We start from the raw sequence: 16,996 nt of genomic DNA, 5'->3' as shown, positions 1-16,996 counted from the left end.
GGCGTATAAAGTACACACAAAAAAGTGCCTGGCATTTAGTAATCTTAGTCTCGTTGTCCTGGAACAGAATTCCAGAGGAAGTGCTAAGTGTTTTACTGGAAGCTGCGATCCCAAGGCTGTAAGAGTGAGTCTGGGAAGGATGAGGCGAGTACCTATGGAGCCACGCTCCCGTGAACAGCCAGAACCAGCCACTCAGCCACGAAGGAGAACTCTGTTCAGAAACACCGTGCTTGAGAGCAGTCCGAGAGAGAGGCGTGCAGAGGGGCTTTACCTGCCAGATCGCCCCCTTCTTCTGCCGCCCGTCAGAGTTTACCAGCCCGGTCTCAGAAATGTTGCCTGTTGAGGTAGCGGTACGGGGGTGGGGGGGCGTCAGTATTGTTCACGGAGCCCCCAGACCGGGCTGGCGTTAGGAATATCGGCTGTAGAATCACCGTGTTGCATGACTCCGGCCTGGGGTATCTTGTTTTCGCCTGATGCCTGGTTTTGATTAAAGGCATATGTCATGTTCAAAGGCCCCTGCTCAGATCAGCCTCTGCGTGCCCTTATGTAATTAGTTTATTTAAACAGTGTCTCCATTTATGTCAGGTCTTGACTGTGGCCCTAAGTACAAGAGTGTAATAGGATATACCTATTAAACAGATGTTGAACCTTAATGGATATGTTTTGAACAATCAATCGGAATTAGACTTTCAATAACTACTGTGGAGCGAGAAAATGTATCTCATTACGTTAAGCAGAGCAATATGGCCTCTTCCTGATTCTCAAGAGTGGTGGCTTCCCCAGATGGGGTGAGTATCAGAATCCATGAGAGGGCATTTTAAATTTCAAATTTTTAGGCCCCCATTCACCAACAGATTTTGATTCATGGATCTGGGGTAGAACTTGGGCATCTGTTCATTCTTCATTGGTTTAGTATCTATCCTCTGAGTCCCTGATAAGCACGAGTTGCTGGACTGGATTCTGTTGGGATATAAAATATGTTTGCCTGAGACACGCTTCTGCTCTAAAAAGTGTCTTCAGTTAACTGAGGGTCGGGAGGTCACATGTTTATTCAGCATGCAGTCTGGTCCACGCACGTACTTTCTGCTTTTACATGTGACATCTTATGACAGCCTAAAGAGGAACAATTCTCATTTTACAGGTGAGGCCCCTGAGTTCACACAGTTTAAGTAACGGATCCACGATCCCTCTGCCTGTAAACGCCAGCGGTGAGGGGAAATGCTGAGCGCAAAGAAAGTAAACATAGAGAAATTGCCAAATCTTATAAAGCAGTCAAGATAAGGAATAAAGTGGGCTAATGAAAGGGAGGGCTCACTTCCAATGTGACCGGGCAGAGGGGAGAAGACAATTGCCCAAGCTCAGAAGCACACAGGGCAAGACATTTCGGTCAAACTGGACACTTAAGGCAGGCGTTCTCCCAACAGGCAGGAAACCTAAATCACCTGGGAGCTTTTGAAACGATTCCGCCAAGACACGGAAGCAGCACAAGCCGCCCGCGGATCGACGAAGGGACACAGAAGAGGTGGGAGGCACACACAACGGAATATTACTCAGCTGCGAAAAAGAATAAATCTGGCCATTGGCAACGACGTGGATGGAACTGGAGGGTATGATGCGAAGTGAAATTGGTCGGAGAAAGACACATACCATGTGATTTCACTCATATGTGGAACTTAAGAAACAAAGTGAACAAACAAAAGGAGAAAGATAATAGAGAGAGAGGGAAATCAAGTCGAAGACTCTTACCTACAGAGAACACACTGACGGTGCCCAGAGGGGAGGTGGGGGGGGGGGAGGATGGGTGAAACAGGGGTGCACTCGTCACGATGAGCACTGGGTGTTATATGGAATTCCTGAATCGTTGTACCATATACACCTGCCACTAATAGAACACCGTATGTTAACTCACAGGAATTAAAATAAATAAACAAACAAACCACTTCTGATTCTGGGGGGGGGGGGGGTGGTCAGGTGAGGCCTTGGAATCTGTATTATTTAAAAAAAATTTTTTTAATGTTTATTTATTTTTGAGAGAGAGAGAGAGAGAGAGAGAGCACGAGCAGGGGAGGAGCAGAGAGAGAGGGAGACACAGAATCCGAAGCAGGCTCTGTGTCAGCGCAGAGCCCGACGCGGGGCTCGAACACACAACCCGCAAGATCGTGACCTGAGCCGAAGCCGAATGCTCAACCGACGGAGCCACCCGGGCGCCCGAAATCTGTATTATTTTAGAAGCAACTGAGGTGATTCTGAATTATCGGCCAGGTTTGGGAATAAGCTACTTGCGCACAGAAAGGATAAAGGCAGCAAAGTAGCTTCAGGCACTTATTCAATATGCAACTTAACTCTGAATGGAATCCAGTCATTCAGGAGTAGTCTGTATTTGATATCTCAGCAAGCCCTGCCCTCCCTGCACCCAGGTTATCACTCTGATTCTGCTCTCCCTTCTCCAGCTCCCTGGCTCCTGCTTGGCCTCGACTGTCTCGCTCCTGACTTAAAAACCTCTAGTCTCTTCCTCTTCATTTCATATATATATATATATATATATATATATATATATATATGTGTGTGTGTGTGTGTGTGTATAAATTTATATATATATTCATTTGTATATATTCATTTATATATATATTCATTTATATATATGGGACCTGCACTCATGACGGCTTTAATTCTCTTTCTAAAATTCCACTGATCATGGCGTAAGATGGCCGTAAACCCAGTTAAAAACTGTCCACCCTGCCCATTGCTGGATTCTTTAGAATGGCCTCTAAGGTGTTTTCAGTCTGATGCCAGACCACTTCTCCATTTATTTGTTCATTAATTTACAAAATGTACTTAGTGCCTATGATTTGCAAATGCTGCATTAGATGCTGGCATTCCAGTGGTCAAAAAGACAAGTCTCGTAGTTCGTAGGCTCACACAGTACAATAAACACTACCAAGAGGTAAATTCAGGCGTTGGGCAACACAGCAGAGGAACTTCCAAGCTGATCTTTAGGACTTGGGGAGGGCTTCCCGGAGGACAGGGCTTCCCTGAGGACAGGGAAACTCACCTGGTTCTACCCAGGGCAGGGCATTTGTGATAGGACACGGGACGTACAAGGACATGGCGGTAGGAGGGAACCTAATTTGTTTCGACAACTTACCACAGTTCTGCATAAATAGCTGTGGAAGGGGTTGAGTATTGAGAACTTATCAAGAGCAAATATACACGTAATTCTAAGGCTGATTTGGGGAAGAGTGGGCGCATCCCAGATCCAAATCTAACTGAATAGATTGAAATAAATGGACACACTTTGCATTTTAATTGCAAAGGCTCATACATTGACCTAAAACCCACCTACGCCCTCACAGGCTGGGAGAACGTGCCCTGACATCAGAAGCACATATGCAACATGTTCGGAGTCGAGGTGATGTCAATGGGAGGAAATGGCCCCAGCACGGAATGTCCAGAAGGGCCAGGATACTTGGGTCCTTGTGTTCAGGGTTAGAGTCACAGCACATATGGCATAGAGAAACCGTGAATGCCCAGAGGTGGGGTACTGTAGAGGAGAAGGGCTAAACTATACCCATGAGGAAATGTTGGAGAATTGGGGCTCCTCCTAGAGATCCTTAAACAGCTGATTATCCCGAGAGCCGGCTTGTAAGGGGGAACTAGCCTCTAGGGGGCAGGGCTGAGTCCAAAGGGCCGCCGTCGCAGGTGCACAGATCTCTGAAATGTGTAAGAGCTTCCTTAGGACAGGAAGTGTCTTCCCAAGGTGTGATAAAGGAGAGCGATGAATTGGATAAAGGACAATATGCAGCAGCATTTCCTTATCAATTTTTAATACCCACTTTATTGAGGTGTATAATTGGCATGTACAAATCTGTACATATTTAATGTATACAACTCAGTGAGCTTGGGGACAAGCGTGCAACCTTGAAACCATCCCCACCATCAAGGCCGCGAACATATCCATCACCTCCGAGAGTTTCCTCCGCTTACGTTATTATTTTTGTGGTAAGAATGCTTTACATAAGATCTTCCCTCTCAGCAAATTTGAAGTATATGGGCACAATACCGCTTGCCGTAGGCACTATGCTGTATGGTAAATCTCCAGAGCTTACGCATCTTCTTTACGTGGAAATTTGTGCCCTTTGACTACTGTTTCCCCATTTCTCCCCTCCCCTGCCCCCAGCCCCCGGAACCATCACTCTGCTATTCACTTCTATGAGTTTGACTGTTTTAGGCACTATGTGTAAGTGAGATCACACAGTTCTGTCTTTCTGTGCCTGGTTTCTTCGACTTAGCACGCTACCCCCCAGGTCCATCCACGTTGTTGCAGATGGAAGGTTTTCTTTCATTTTTTAAAAGGCTACATAATATTCTATTGCGGGTATGTGCCACGGTTTCATTATCTATTTATCCATCAAAAGGCATTTGGGCTGTTTCCACATCTTGACTATCGTGAATAACGCTGCAACGAACGTGAGGGTGTAGATATATTTGGGGGGTCCTGACTTTGGTAGATACGTGGCTGGAAGTGGGCTCGCCATTGTCTTTCTTGCACCTGCCAGGTCTGAGTCTCTGATCAGAGAAGCCATTTTCTGGTAAAGCCAGGGTTGAGTCGTATTTAAAGTGGTCAGAAGAGTTAAGAGGATGTTTTCTGGAAAAGACCAGATGCGTACTCTTCAGTTTTGTGGGCTATACTTGCTTTCTGTAGTGACTATACAGCTCTTGCTTTGCAGCCGGGGAGCAGCCACAGACAATAGGTAAACGGATGCGGCTGTGTGCCAAGTTTTTTTGGCAGGGGCAGTCTTCTGCCCACAGGCAGGATTTGGCTCTCCTCTGTCTTAGCAGATGGTGAGAGCCCCACCTCTGAAGCTATTTGGGCAGCTTGGAGGGTTTGCACTAAAATGATATCCGTAAGAGAAGATAACTATCCATGCAGGGCAATCTCAGCAGAGAACTTAGAACTCAGAGAGAGAATAACTCAGATCAATTCTCCTCCTACAGAAGACGAAAACGAAGCCCCCAAAAGAAAGGGACTCACCCCAAACACAGAGAACCAGATAGAAGCATTTGCTATACTTCAAGCGAACTAATAACGTGTTATTTATTTCCCTTCTATCTGCATATTCAAGATACAGGGGAAAAAAACCACTCGTTTTGATGGTTTATAACAAAAGTCTTCCAACTTGCATGCCTTTGATTAAAGCCTTTTCTAACTGGTTCTAGAGCCTTCCTTGGGGCGGGTGAACCTGCTCGTCTCCAGTAGATTAACATGCGCATTATGAATTCACTGTCAATGTCAGCCAGCGAGCTTTTCCAATTTTACGAACGTCTTTTCTTTCAGGAGCTGGAAATGTTCTCAAAACTGTCCTGAAAGCAAGTAATGCTTTCGGTCGTTGTCACCTTCGTGAAGAACAAGCCGCAACTTTGCTTTCTGACTTCATTCTCTGGGTGACATTTTTCACACAGGCTCTGACAGAGACAGCAATTATAAAGACATCCAGGTTGGCATTCAAGGATTCTTGAAGTTAACAAATTGTCCGGGGATAAATGACAATGAAGTTGGCAGACTACACGCCCCCCCCCCCCCCCCCACCGAAAACGCACACACAAGGGGGACCGGAATCAAGCCTGGAGGAAGAGGCCGGCCCCCGCCCCCACGTCCAAGGCCGGGGTGCGCTGGGGTTACCCCCAGGACTTACCTGTTCAGGAGGCAACGTGGCTCAGGCTGGCCGGGCTGTGGGCACCTGAGCGGCTCTGAAAGTCTGGAAGATTTGGGTGGGCTGGGGGCGGGGGGGGCGGGGGGGAAACTGAAAAAATACATACTTGAACAAACGCAACACAGCTTCTGGATTTGCTGACGGTACTCAAGGGGGAAAACGTTGTTTATTCAGATCTAAGTCCCTCCTGAATAAACCCGCCGTGCGTTGGCTGCTCACTGCCCAAGTGTCGTCCCTGTGCGGCCCGACCACTTCGGCATCTTAGCGTTTTGGCTTCGTTCTGCTGCTTCCCCTTTGAGTGTCCTCTTTTCCAGGTGTTCAGCATCCTGGGTCCGTCCGCCTGGGATTACCTCCCCAAAATGCCCATTGACCATTTCGGCTCTCAGCCCTACCCTTTCCGTGAAGCCTGCTCTTTTCATTCCCAGGAGAGCCGTCTTCATTCAGGACAGAGCCGGGGTTGAGGGGACTCACGGTAGTGCCTCAGGTGCCCTGGCATCGTGTATGCTTCTCCTGACAAAAGACAGAGAGCTTCTGCACAACTTGGACTCCCGAGTCTGCCGTGAGGCAGGGAGCCCGAATGTGCGCAGCCATTAACTGGAGCAAACCCAGTAACTTAGTGCTGCTCAGTGCTCAGTGCTCAGTGCTTGTAGCGTGGGGGGCCATACTTACCGCTCATAGAATCTTCACCGTTTCAGATCTCTGAGACGCCTGCTCCTATACGAGCCCCGTTTTATAGAGGAGTAAATGGAAAAATAGGTCTAGAACTTCTCCTGGGTCTCACAACTAGTACAAGTGATAAATAAGTCAAGATTATCCATGGCTGCAGGTGGCCGATGTGAAGGAAGGTTGGGCCAGGGGTTTGGAGGGGAAAGACTGAGGAACCCCTAAACCTCTGTGCTCATCAGCACCATCCATTTGCTCTGAACACTTAAGAGGTAGCCCTCTCTAGACTTTCTTCCACGGGTGGTAGCTGGAGTTGGTTAGAGTTCTTTTCTAGAACCTTCCTAACTCTTAACCCCTCAGCCTTTCTGCTGCGTGCAGAAGGGCTCATCCTGCTCCTTTTTCCAGGGCACCCAGAAGTGCTTCCTGGGTTGTGCGGTTACCAGGCTTAGTCCTCATTGCCACCCCCATTTTGCCCATGAGGAGGGTCAAGCTGAGAGTCATGGAGTCCGGGGCTGCCTAGCAAATAAGAGGCAGGGCCGGTTTTCAGAACCCAGTTCCTCATAGCTCTGCTCCGCTCCCCAGAGAATGTGCGGCCCAGCGGCCCAGGCCAGGCTGAGGGAAGACCCCGGGGCTGGGGGCAGTTCTCATTCTCAACATCTCTTCTGGAAATCGGTGCTGCTTTGTGACAGTAAGGCTTCGGAAGGCGCTGTGAGATTCCATCTGGGTAGAGAGGTCTTTTCCTCCAGGCCAGTTCTGTCTTGGTAGGAGAGAAAGACTGGCCATGCTGTCGGTGAGTCATGTGGCCGTGGGTGTCCCCCAAATACCTGACACAGGGCCTGTCACCATGGGGACACACAGTCAACGGTTCTTGAACGCAAATGGAAGGAAGTCACAAAGGGCACACTAACATATGTGGCCGGCTCCGACCTCTGACCTCCCTGCTTTAGGTAACTCCCGCTCCAAAGCTTGGAGAGCACCCCGATACCAGCCAGACTCTCTCTCTTGTGTCTCGGGGCACCCAACTCCTCCCCTGGTTTCAATGCCGCTCAGCCTAGGACTGTAACGACATTCCTCCCACCTCCCTACCACTGCGTCTTTTCACCCACCCGCTCTCTTAATCTCCAGCTCAGAACCAGCCCAGCCATTTTCTGTCCCCGCTCCTTCCCTGGGTCTCGAAGTCCCCCTGAGGAAAAATCACAGCTGTGTGAAATGATCGTCTTTACGAATGTGTAGTTCCAATCTCCCCCGAGTCCTGGACTTTGAAGGTATTTTGCTTCTTTCCCATCACCCACCGCAGGTTTTGGGGGGGGATGTGATGGGAGGGGGAGGGGAGATGACACGGTGTGCTCGGGGTTTGCCGGTGCTAAGTTTTAATGTTTTGCGTTGAGGAAGAGGAATAATTTTTACTCTCCCCCAAACCGAACAGACCCTTAACTCCTGTTTTACAGCGTGTTTTCCGTGCTTCGGACAGAGTCATCACGTCTATGACACTTGACAGCTGTTTCTCCCCCGGCTGCTGGGTGGGACGGGACAGCCCCACATTTCGCTCAGAGCTACGTTTATGTCTTCTGCCTGAGCGTTCTAAAATGTCCTTGGTCCCCATAACACATTTTGTATCCTCTTGTCTCAAATCTGCTTGGTGACATTTGAGAGCTCCCCTCCTCGCTCTCAGCATATGGACTTGGGTCTCTGTATATACCTTCAGCCAGCACAGTTCTCAAACTTTAGTGTGTGTGAAAATCACCAGAAGGTTTGTTCACACCCAGACTGCTGGGCCCCGTCCCCAGGGGTTTTGATTCACTGGGTTTGGGCTGGATAAAGAATCTGCATTTCTAACTCATCCGCAGGAGAAGCCGATGCTGCTGGCCTAGGGACCCCGCTCTGAGAATGACCACTGTGAACTCCATCTCCTTAATTCAGCAACACACGGGGCCGAGTTGGACCCTCTGCCCTTCTGGAAACTTCGCTCCGGTGGGAAGAGATGCTTCCTCGGGGGTGAGAATAAATGTGATTAACTCTGAACGGGGGAAAGTGTTGCTTTCCCTAAACGCGATGGGGAAAACATGACGAGAGTTTGCCTACATGACGGTAAATCCTATCTGGATTGGAGAGCATAGCATATCCTACGCTGACGTTGTCAGATTAAACAATCAAGCGATTCCCCAAACACTGGGACAACCGAAGAGAGCTTGACTCGTTCAAACGAGGCATTTCCAGCAACAGAACGTTGCTTTCCCTTTGCAAACCGATCCGTGGGGCTCCGTAGATGTCAGCGTGTTATTTGCCAAATAGAGTTGTTTACTCCTCGCTTTCGCGTCTTTTGCAGGGTATTTCAGTGAGACACAACCAAAAATAAGATCTAAAAAAAAAAAAAAATCTCTATACATACACATATACGCAGGAGGGTTGGCGGGGAGATACAGCAAAGACCTTTAAGGCAACTCTTAAATCATTTGATCTTTCTGAGGCTTTTGCTCCGTTGGGAATCTCAGAACTCTGCAGTCCTGTCCCCAGCGGAGCAGGATGCAGGGGGAGGCAGCAGAAAACCAACACGCCAGGTTCCCCCGCAGCGGCCCAGAAAGCACTTGTGAATGTGGCAGGAAATGAGGTCTTAAGTCGGTGCATAAAACAATCAAATCCATCACAGCCTTGGAATGGCCCCTCATAACTCAGGGACTGTCGTAGCATTCTGTGTGCACAGAGGCGGTCGCGGAAGGAGTGACAAACTGAGCTCGGAGTCTGCTAAATCCATCCTGGCAGCCGGAGGAATATATTTCTGAAGCCAAGTCACATCATTTTCCTTGAGCTCATTTGACTGCGGGCTAAGAAGCTATTGCAGAAAACAAAGGGATGCTGATGGGGGTGCTGGGATAATGAATATTAATGAACTCAATTCTCGGGCTTGTGGTTGGTCTAGGACCGGAGCAATGTGAAGGTGGATCAAGAAGAACAAATTCAAACTGATGTTTCAGAACGCACGGGTGGTGTCGGCCACCCATCGGTGCACCTCATTCGAGCTTATCATGTGCCTACTACGCGCCTGCTACCGGGGCTTGGCAAAAGCGATCACCTGCCCTCCTTCCCCAGGGACCCCATAGTCTGTTGGAGACGTGGATGTGCAAGTGATCATGACAGTTCAGGGCTTTGCTTTGCATTATTGAAAACACACGAAGCGGAGGGGGAGTCAGGGAGAGCACCCCAGAAGATGTGACTGCTTACACAACCACCCCCCCCAGCAGACATGTCGCCTGACCCTCCTTGAGGGATGAACTTGAGATTTGGTGAAAGCTGGCACTGTAAGGGTATAATAACCAGACCTCCCGATTTCCCGGCCAAGTCTTGGCCACACCCATTCCTCCCGATGCCCCGTGTTGTGGGTCGACTTGAGTCCCACAAAAAGAGATGCCTGAGTCCTAACCTCCAGTACCTGTGAATGTGATCTCGTTTGGAAACAGGGTCTGTGTAGATGTAATCAAGCTAGGATGTGGCCGTGGCATTTTGTTACGGCAGCCCTACGTTTACAATTTGATTCGGAACGTGTGTCTATATTTTAGTGTTCGCCAGGATCTAAAATGAGGCTGGGAAGAGAGCTCCCAGGGTTCTTTCCTGCCCTTCCCGGTCCCCGCCGAACCCGTCCTGGATCCAGTCTTGGATTAGGAAGTTGGCTCCTACCTCTACTTGGCATGGGCACCCCACTGACCGTGTATCTTCAGTTTCTCTTGGACTCGGCAGAGCGGCCCTGGTCCTAAGCACTCGGCCTTCGCCAAACATCTGTTGACTGGATTTGATTTTAGGCGGACTCCAAGTAGCGTCCGAATGTTCCATTCCTCCCGGAAATGTACTGACTTCTCGGCTTTGGATGAGGCCAGAACCTCCTGGCAGGTATGTTCGAAACCACCGAAGAGAACAATTTTCATAACCGTGGACCCTCAATTTGGGACAACACTCTCAGATGACTGCCATTTGCAGATCATATTAGCATCTACTTTGGGGAAGCCATTTTGTATCTTCACCAATCTCTATAAAATGTTTGGATTCTTTGATTCAGTAATTCTGCTTTCGGGAATCTACCCCGAAAACCACCCCGAAATGCAGACAAAGTTGTTACCGCACGGACGTCATCATGGTAAAAGAACTGAGATCAAGCAAAATGTCCAACAACAGAGGGATGGCTGAGTAAACCGTTATAACGTATTCATTTAAAAAAGAATATTATACAGCTACTTAAAAGGATGACTTGGAACATCGTGTAGCCAACATTGAAATGATTGTAATGTGATGTTCACTAAAAGGAACGCGTTTAAAAAATTGTGTACCAGGCTGGTAATTATGTTAAGTATCCACTGAAACCTGGCTGGAGGGAAATCTGCCAAAATGGTAATTTTATTTGCATTTGCTCTTAAGAAATCCCTTTTTTCATCTCTGCTTTTGTATTTTTCTGTGATGGGTTTTTTGTTTTTGAAATTTAAAATACAAGGGAGTAGACCAGGAGAATAATTTATTTATGTGCTTAAAACTGATGGACAATAGCAAATCATTTTTATCTGTTCATTAATTCAACACCAGTTGCTATTTCGTGGGCATGCATAAAGTAATCTTGCCTATTTCTACCGCATGTCCTATAGGGAAATTACCTTCCTTTAAACTATGACCCCTGGCTGCCCAATCCAGCCCACTGCCTGTTTTTGTAAATAAAGTTTATAGGAACGTAACTACATCCATTTATTTAAAGCTACATTGTAACAGCAGCACTGAGTAAATCACATGGCCCGCAAAGCCTAAAATATTTAATCTCTGGCTCTTTACAGAACAGTTCTTGACCTCTGCTTTGAAACATTCTTCTACTCTGACTTCAAGTAACTCTGCTTGGTCTTCCCCACTTACCTTCCTGATAGAAAAATCTGTTTGATCTTTTGGAGTATGCAATTGACATGAGCCGAATCCATGAACCCAGGCCTTGATGTTTTTTACACTGTCATTTATGACAGGATTTATTTTGGATGCGGTTGGAGAGATACCGTATATCGCTGGAGAATTCCAAGTTTGTTTCTTAAATTCTTATACTGTGACATCCATGCTTCTGGACACATCCCTCCCATCACAGTCAAATAGGTTCTGGATAACTAACTCCCATTCCCATGCTAAATCCATTCCACGTCGTCATTAAAACAAAGGTCCAGGGTATGGGTATGATTGTTATTATCCACGTCGTCGATAGATACGATTGAATTTGATTAGCAATAGAGCAGGAAGGTTGCTCCTCCAATGACTACATAGTCTTACCCAAAAGCAGTTCAAGTTCATTAAAATCACTATTATCTGGCTCTCAGTTAAGTGCGATGATAATTTAATTAACAATGGCCACTTAATTGTTGGTGGCAGGAAACTGAGACAGGCTGGCTCCACCGTGGCCAAGGCAGCTCTACCCTGGAATGCAGGAGATGATTTCTGAACCAGCCAGTTCGGGGAACTCTGTGCACGGCTTTGGCAAAGGAAAGACCAGAAATAAACGAACCTGGATCTGCTTTAGAAAATCGAATTCTGACCTGGGATGGTGATGCTGAGATTTACCCGGGATGCCCAAAATGAAGATCCTAGATCAGCAACCTGAATGCTTTTCGTTAATTTCATTCATTCATTCATTGACTTTCTGTCTCTTATTCTTTCTGTCCCTCCCTTCCAACGTCTATTAAAACCTGAAACCTGTTAAGTACCTAGGTGCTTTGTAGGACACCAGAATGAGCAAGGAGCCACCTTTAGGACTGAAAGAGGCCAGGGTGGTCTGAACTTCAAGGAAAGGAATGATCATGTTGATGAGCACAGTTTATTGAGCCCTTATCGTGTACCAGGCACTATGCTAAGTGCTTCAATCTCATTATTCTATTTTATGTTCACAAAACAAACCTAGTTCAAGTTTGGTAATATTGTTTGTATTGCACCAATGAAAAGGAAGCTGGGGCTTCGGGAAATCTAGTAACATCTCTAGGGTCACAGGGCTAATAAAGGGCAGAACCCAGATACACCACTGATTTCTTGGATGTTCTTACTCTTAAAACCTGATAAATGCTTCCTCCTTCCTGCTCTTATCCCCATGGAATGGCACAGGCTTGCACTGTCCCTATGGGCACCTCCCCTTAGCAGACACACATATGCGTGTATCCTGAGAAAGGCGTAACCTGCAGCTCAGGGGAACCAGGTCCCTGCCTTTTATTAAACATCCTCCTTTCTTGCTGCTCGAGGTTTCTTTTGTGGGAAGTCAAGTACCCAGCAGGACAGGATTTAGAAGAACAGGGCTCAGGGCAACGGGGTTCTGTTTCACTGGGACACTGCCCGGTGACCTGGGCATTATTTGCTGTCTCCCGATACCGTGATCTCCCACCTCAGATCACCCCCTCTCTCACTGAGACACAAGGAGCGTGCTTCGGCACGGTCCATCAATCCCTGAAATTGTTCAAAATCTGGTAAAAAATGCACATGTGGCTTTTTCCAGAATACCTTCCATAGCCTCAGCAGATTCTCCAAGAGGTCTGTACGAGGTTAATAAACATGCATCCAGCCTCTTCAAAGGTATTTCTCAGATCAGCGACCCACACACCACCGAAGTCATCTTGTTAACAGTGCAAATTCCTGGGCTCTGGCCTAGAATTGGCTCTCTGGCGGGTGCCACCCAGGAATCTGCATTGTTGCGCAACTACCTTTCTCAAGAGATCCTGATCTTCCAAGTGCCGTCGCCAAGCTATGGTGTCATTTGCAGTCTTGGACCGAAGTCTTCCCATGACCTTGCTGGGATCTGGGTCTGGAGGAAAGCCAAGGTCCTGCTGGGGGCTGGAGGGGCTGGAGGGGAGGGGCCCGCCCTTTGCAGGTGCAAACAGGGTTGGATTTCTCAGTGGCCTTCTCCCCGTGGCTTTATTCTGCCCATTGTTCCTAGAGACTGTGAGTTTCCCCAGCCAGTGTGTGGGCGAAGCTTGCCTCAAACTGAGTGACCAGCTTTTGTTTGGAGCAGCCCCCGGGGCTCTGTTTGCAAGGCAAGCTGGAGGCCTTTGGGGCCAGGGTTACAGTTTCCTCCCTTTGGGGGCAGAAGGAGCACGAGTTGACCTTTCTCCAGCTTTCTGTGGCCATGTTCACGTTGGAGTTTGTGCGTTTGCTAGTTCTTTACAATGCCCCCAGCCCCTCAGGTACGCAGCTCAGGGGGCTCAGTGGCTCTGAGGCCCTGGGCAGGAAGCCTTCACTCTGGCTTTTCTGCTTGCTGGACTAGGGTCAAAGCTGGTCTGGCGGGTGGCACAGTGTATACAGCTTCAGGGGGTGACCTCCTTGTCTCAGGTCACAGAAGAGTTAGTGACACTAGACCCACCCCTGACAGCCAGCCTAATGGCTCCATTCTGGGGCTCCTCAGCACCCAGTGGAGAAGAGGTCACCCCACGTGGCTGACCACCGGCCACTTTGGTCTTCGACCCAACTTCCCTCTTTCAGTACCTTGGGGCCAGAAAATGGTGTGAGGGCTAAAAAGCACCAGGAATTCCCTCCTGGGTCCTGGTTACCGAAAGCCAACCTTCTAGAACTTTCTCCCCAAGTTTCTGAAGTTCGAAACCAGTCATATAGAAGACAGTCATTTATAATTTAGTGAGTATTTATTGATGAGGGAGCATAAGGTAAGCGGAGGGCGAAGCCCAAGCTAGCACCGCCCCCTGCCCCCAGCCCCCCAAACTCAGGTGGGATATGTGTAATATTCCTCAGGCACTCCTGGCTGCCCAAAAACAAAGGAAAGGAAAGAAAACACGGTTATTTGATGGAATTCACAGTCCTGCAGGACCCGAGTCTCCATCAGTTTACAAATATCTTAGTAAATCACAAGAAAAAGGCAATCTTATCAATAGTCTAATCTCTAGAAACCTAGACTCAGTTTCCTGGAGCCCCCACACCACCTTCCCCTCCATAGTGATGTGGGGAACAAAGGCGAGAGGAAGTGGCAGGTAAAATTAAATTTCTTTATAATCTGCAGCCCATTGACAAATACTTGAGGCAAATACAGAGTATAGCATTTCTCTAGGAACCCCCTACCTTCCTAATGTTAATGCCTTACTAGAGGAAAAACAAACTTAACCTGACAATAGCAAGGCCTCAGGTGTCTTAGGAGTCCTCTTCAGCAGAGCAAAGTCCTTCTGGAGGCCTCCCTTTTGACGTTACTTCCCCCAACTCCACAGTGTATAAGCAGTCACGCTTCACAACCCCAGTGCAGTTCTTTCGGCCCACGGGTCCTGTCCCCTTGCTTTAATAAAATCACCTTTTTTTGCACCAAAGACATCTAAAGAATTCTTTCTTGGCCTGCACCCCCGAATCCCCACCATTCCCAAAACTCATCACTTATTTCTGGGTGGAGCCCACGGAGGGAAAACAGCATTTCCTGGAGATTAGGCATTTGCCTCTTTTTCACCCCAAAATGTTATCCTTCCTTTGGAGAAGTTTCCCGGCCCCTCAATTCCTCAGGAACCCTATTCAATGCTCATAGCACTTTATGGCATTTATCTGTCTATAATTATACATTTTTCACACGATTCTTTTTAAGTTAAAAAAATGTTTTTAACGTTTATTTTTGAGAGAGAGAGAGACAGAGCACGAGCAGGGGAGGGACAGAGAGAGAGGGAGACACAGAATCGGAAACAGGCTCCAGGCTCTGAGCTGTCAGCACAGAGCCCGATGAGGGGCTCAGACCCGTGAACTGTGAGATCCTGACCTGAGCCAAAGTCAGACACTTAACCGACTGAGCCACCCAGGCGCCCCAATGTGGTTCTGTAATTCATGCCTGTCTCTTCCAACCCTACTGGGAAGGCAGAAACCCTGCTTGGTTTTTTCTCTTTTCTGCTCTGATGCTCACCACTCTACCAGGCCCACTATACCAGGCCGGCCTCTCTTTCTACTGAAGGAACCTAAGGAATGAAGAAAAGAGTAACTTCCTGCATGAAAGCAGTTTGCTGCCTGGATTGAAAACATTGAAATCTCCTCTCTAACTCTTACTCAGCAACTCTTAGCTGATAAGGGAGCATGGGGCAAGTGGAGGTTAAAGTAAAGGCTAACACCACCGCCCTCCCACTCCCCAACCCCTCCCCCCCCCCCCCCCCCCCCCCCCCCCCCCGCCCCTCCGTGGGATATGTGTGATATTCCTAGGACACTCCTGGCTACCCAAAACAAAGGAAAGGGATTTACGTGCTTGCCTATGGTGATGTGGGAAACCAAGGCAAATGAAAAATTAAATTCCCTTACTGCCTACAGCCCATTGACAAGTCTTTGAAACGAGCAGAGTGACCTCTTTCTAGGACGCAGCTGCCTCGATGATGACACTTTGCAGGGGGCAAAAGGGAATCTTGGCCTAACATTATCCTGACTCCCCCAGGATCCTGTGAGTCTACTTTAACATATACAAATTCCTTTGGAAACTTCCTTTATCTCAACTCTCCCAAGATATATGCCGGTAATCATACTCCAAGCTGCTGGCCCCCTGATATACATCTGAAGGGCCTCATGGCTGAGGTTTTACTAAATGGTACGTAATAAATGGCGTTTCCGTAACAGCAGCTAGCCTCTCCAAGTCCTGGAAACCTTGCTTCCAAAGTTCCTTAGAGACTTACTCTATCCCTAACCCCCTCCCAACCTGAGCGTATATAATCAGTTACCCCTCACAACACCAGTGCAGCTCCTGGTCCTGTCCCTGGGCTTTAATAAAATCACCTATTTGCACCAAAATGTCTTCAAGAATTCCTTCTCGCCTGTCAGCTGTGAGCCTCACCCACCATCACCCCAAAACTTGGTCACTAGTGATGTGGAAAACAAAGGCGGAAGGAAATGGCAGATAAAATTAAATTTCCTTATAGCCTGCAGCCCATTGACAAATACTTGAGGCAGGCAGAGGAAAACATTTCTCCAGGAACTCCCTTCTGTCTTAAAGTTAATGCTTTGTTAGAGGGAAAAACAACCTTAGCCTGACGATAGGTGGGCCTCCAGTATCCTGTAAATCTTCTTTAGCATCTGGAATTCCCTTTGGAAACTTCCCGTGGTCTTTACCTCCCCCACCTCCCAAGTCTATCATCAGTCTCTCTTCAGGGTCTTGGGGCAGCTCTTCCTGCCCTCCGGTCCTATCCCTGTGCTTTAATAAAAATTACCTTTTTCGTACCAAAGACGTCTCAAGAATTCTTTCTTGGCCGTCAGCTCTGAACCCCCGCGGCTCCAAAACCCCATCACTTGGATTTGTGTGACAAAAACCCACGCAAGGCTCAAACCCGCCTTGGGGACTCTGCGGGGCCTCTAGGTCACCAAGAGCACATGGCTTGAGCTCTGAAACAATTAGCCTGACTCGGGCTGCATTGGATTTTGTTAAAATGTGTGCCGATTGCTACGGACATTGTTTGCATGTAATCAATCTTCAGCCACAGAGAGCCGTCTGGTGGGGGCGGGCACGTCAGGCCGGCTGCTCCAAACCCTGAACTCGGGCTGAGGACACTTCCCCACACGGCAGAGGCCGCAAACCCCGCACGCCCTTTCCCAAGGGGTCCATTGTGCGAATTATTCTCCCTTTGCTCTCTGGAAACCCGATGGGCCTAAACGGGGTCCGGGGTGAGGGAAGAATGTGA

The sequence above is a fragment of the Panthera leo genome, chromosome A3, assembly GCF_018350215.1.
Source record: "Panthera leo isolate Ple1 chromosome A3, P.leo_Ple1_pat1.1, whole genome shotgun sequence".
NCBI classification, from domain to species: Eukaryota; Metazoa; Chordata; class Mammalia; order Carnivora; family Felidae; genus Panthera; species Panthera leo.
The sequence above is the reverse complement of the archived record's forward strand: the minus strand, read 5'-3'. Positions refer to the sequence as shown.